This window comes from Cryptomeria japonica, chromosome 4 (genome assembly GCF_030272615.1).
Source record: "Cryptomeria japonica chromosome 4, Sugi_1.0, whole genome shotgun sequence".
Lineage (NCBI taxonomy): Eukaryota > Viridiplantae > Streptophyta > Pinopsida > Cupressales > Cupressaceae > Cryptomeria > Cryptomeria japonica.
The window spans coordinates 463,484,238-463,488,586 of NC_081408.1; the positions used below are offsets into that span (position 1 = coordinate 463,484,238).

Here is a 4,349-nt window from a genome sequence, read left to right on the forward strand (position 1 = left end):
GTGTATTTATGATGTTTTGCTGATCTATGCTTTCATGTTTAATTATTAGATCTAAGAATAAGTTTAAGTTGCTTGAGTTTTTGGTGACAAGTGATTCACGCCCCCCCTCTCAGTTGTCTACCCTATATCCATCAATTGGTATCAAATTTATTTCCATCAAACACTTCTCATCTTCTAATTATTTTCAAGAGTTATTGGTGTATCGCTTTAGATTAAGTTTTTTTGGGTTAATCTTTCCTTCTATCTCTTTACATCCTCAAATATATATGAAAAGCCAACTTCTAAAATCCCAGAGATCGTTTAATGAATCACAATGGGTTCCCGTTCATTAAACTTCCCATAAATTTATTTTTTTCGTAGATGCAAATCTTAAGATCAACAATTATTTTCTGGCATGCCTGATGAGACCTTGATTTTGAGACCTTAAAGGAATTATATGAGCCATAGGCTTATTACTAGATCCCAAACCAGCAGAATCGAAGCCTACTTGTACCTCCTCTAGTATATGTATCACAAGTCAAGGCTACTAGACAAACCACAAACCAAACTCAAGTACAAGTTTAGTCATAGCTTTAGATGGCTATGCTACCTAGAATTTTTTTTCTTGGGATAATGGTAGTCCATTAGTTTCTCACATGCCTCCTACTCAATGGGATCCCTCTCCCATTTCAACATTGAAAGCTTTGCCTAGGTTTACAGGAGAATATTTTAACACACCCACAAAGCATTTGTAAGATGTAGCTTATTATTGTAGGGTACATAGCATCACAAAGAAAAATGTTTCTCTTCGACTTCTCGTGACTTCTTTCAAAGGGAAAACTCTTGCATGCCTATTTGATTATTGACATAAATACACTCAACAAAAATACAAGCCCCATTTGAACATAAAAATAAGTATTAGCCGTAGAAGGACTAATAACAAAGGGTCATAGATAATGCTCTTGTGCGCTTATACAACTCTTGACAAAAGTATGTAATTAACAAAAACAAAACCCTTTTTCGAAACGAACAATTGTTGTTAGTCATAGAACGATTAAAGTCATTCTTAACTAAAACATTTCTTTCCTAAAAAGAATCAATATAATGGCCACAAAATTGAGTGAGTATGATGGTTTAGTGATAGATCAAGACAAATTCTAAGGGTAGAGGTATACCTCCTAGGTTGAGAAGGGCAACCTAGTGAGGCAAGATGGTATGATATTGTAGTAAAAAGTTTCACATTTTATAAGCATATAATACTCCTACTACAAAAATAACTATATTAGATTATAAATTTAATAATATCCTTTCAATGTTTAATTACTATCTTAAGAAAAAAAGTTAAAATTATAAATTAATTTTAGTTTGATATTTCTTACCTCAAAATAATTTAGGTGTAATTACTAGTATGATCATTTTAATTTTTTAAGCCAAGGGAACAAACCTTTCTCTTGTGTGTGCATTCATGAAAACCAAAGAGCCACTTACGAGACAACTATCATGTAAGAAAAAATGATATTTAACTATTAATGCTCAATAAACTAAATATTAGATCTTGCAAATCACATGAGACCACCCTTAAAACTACTCTTAATCATTTTGCTTGAACCTCTAGAATTCCAAGTAATTTAATCTCTTATATATAAAATTAAGATTTAAAAAATTATATTCAAAATTTTTACATAAATGTTTTAAACATCTAATTTCTTTTTATCATAAGGAAAAAGTCTTCAAAACTGGACGGATTAAACCCCATTGCCGCTAAATTATACTTCAAAATTGAACTAAACGGGGATAATGCAAATAACCCATAGGTGGACAAAACAGTATCACAACTTTACATGCCAAGTGTGACAATTTCAATAACACTAATAACACTGCTTACAAACACACATAAACTCTTATTTGATTGTGTATCTTCACACATAGTCAATTCTCATAAGTAGTAAGTATGCTTATATTCAAGAGATAGATGGCAAACTATGTGTGTTTCTTTCAATAATGGTGCCACATTGTGCATACCACAAAGATGGTTTTAAAGAATTATAAATAAACAACAAACAAAACCCATGAAGCAAATGAAGAGGGATATTAAGAAAAAAAATTATAGAAGGTTTCTTGCTACTCTTTTAACAACTTTCATGGGAAATTATGGCTAGAGGTCTTGGTGGCAAGGAAACTAGATATGATGGTGATGAGTATGCACAAGTAACATTTAAGCATAGATTGTATGGATTTCTTAATATTATATTATAATAAGTTGAGTGTGTATATATAGAAGGGGAGAGACATAATTATGGATGATATAATAAGGAAAAGATTGAGTGACAAAGAGATATCTTATGAGTCATCATAAATTTGATTGTGTGATAATATTGTAAGTTAATATTATGTGAGAGTGTATTTATGAAAGGTTAATGTTGGTCAACACTTTAGGTTGTTCCAAGAAATTAATAGACAACATGTGTAAGTAAAGCAAAATGTTGAGTCAAAATCCACTTCCTTTTGCTGAATGGCTTTACACTCAATATAAATGACACTCATTAAAGATGTTCAAATTCAAATATGTAAGATGAAGGTTCATTCCAAAGAATTTTGAGTGCACCAAATTTATACGTGCTCCCTTAAAAACCTTACAAACTTAAAATTTTCCTTGTATAAATGTTTGATAGTAAAAAATGAATAACATAAAATAAAATAAAATAATAATAAATAAATAAATAATTTTTTTAACCATTATATTATAATATTAAAAATATTAGAATCACAATTTCTTTAATAGTCATCATTTTAATCGCAGTCATTTTATCTATACATTTGTTCTAATACTTTTCTTCAGAAAGAAACACCAATAGACATGATTATTCCTTTGAATCTTTGAAAAAACATGTCAGGGAATCGAGGAAGTTGAAGCGAAACGCACGCAAGAGTAAATTTGGAAATTTTCCCTTTGAAAGTTGTACACAATTGACCATCTAATATTCCAAATTTCAATTCATCCAAGAAAGTTTCGAGTTTGAATCTCGCCTTCTTTGAAATGACACAACTGCCAGTAGAAACTACGCGCTAGTTTACACGTTTCGTGCTAGAAGGGAAACAAATTGTTTGTAGAGAGACTATAAATAGGCTTCTCGGTTCTTCCCTTAACACATTCTCAATTTAGGTTTTGTTGAAATAGCTGAATAGATTTCAAAGTAGGACACTTAATTTTCCTGAATCCATCTGTGGAAGGGCTTCAATTTGCAGGTTTAGTGTTCAAGAAACAGAGTAATAATACATCATGTAGATATTTGTGAAGACATTGACCGACAAGACCATCACTCTGGAGGTGGAAAGCTCTGATACCATAAAAAATGTCAAGGCAAAGATCCAGGACAAGGAGGGAATCCCTCCCGATTAGCAACACCTCATCTTTGCAGGCAAACAGCTGGAGGGGCATACCCTTGTCGACTATAACATCTAGAAGGATTCCACCCTTCACCTGGATCTCCATCTCAGGGGAGGAATGCAAATCTTTGTCAAAACCCTAACCGCTAAGACTATCACTCTGGAGGTCGAGAGCCCTGACACCATCGACAACATCAAGGCCAAAATTCAGGACAAGGAAGGGATTCCCCCAAACCAGTAGCACCTGATCTTTGTTGGTAAGCAGTTGGAGGACGACAAAAGCCTAGCCAACTACAACATCTAGAAGGAATCGACCCTACACCTTGTGCTTCACCTACGTGATGGAATGCAGATGTTTGTTAAAACCCTAACTGACAAGACCATCACTTTGGAAGTGGAGAGCTTCGACACGATTGACAATGTGACGATGAAGATCCAAGATAAGGAGGGCATTCCTCCCGATCAACAACACCTCATCTTCGCTAGTAAGTAGCTGGAAGATGGTTGAACTCTGGCTGAATACAACATACAAAAGGAATCCACACTTCACCTTGTTCTACGCTTGTGTGGAGGGTTTTAATCTTATATTTATGTTTTATTCATACCCCTGATATATGTTGATAAATAATGCTGCTCTAGCATGCAGCTAGATTAATTTAGTTAATAGTTTTTTGTTTATTCATGCAAATAAAGCATGTACTCCAACATGCATTAATCCTTAGGACTATTTTTAGTTTTGTTTTTTGCATGAGTTTGTTTTTAGTAAATAAAGCATGTTGTGCATGCACTTATTGTATTCTTAATTTAGGGAGTAGTTTGTTTTTTAAGTTTGAGAGCCTTAGTAGCTTTCCATGCAATGCTAGGAATATATTTAGAACTACAGATATTATTAATTCTTTTAGGCTGCAAATTCTTTATATATACAACCTCTATGTAATTTTTTAATTAAGCTTCAATAAAGAAATTGGTGTGTGCAATTCCAA

At 32.9% G+C, this 4,349-nt stretch overlaps 1 pseudogene; it reads left to right on the plus strand.

The window, feature by feature from the left end:
- The first annotated feature begins 3,259 nt into the window (after positions 1–3,259).
- On the plus strand, positions 3,260–3,978 carry LOC131077352 (polyubiquitin 11-like; annotated as a pseudogene).
- Positions 3,979–4,349: the final 371 nt, after the last annotated feature.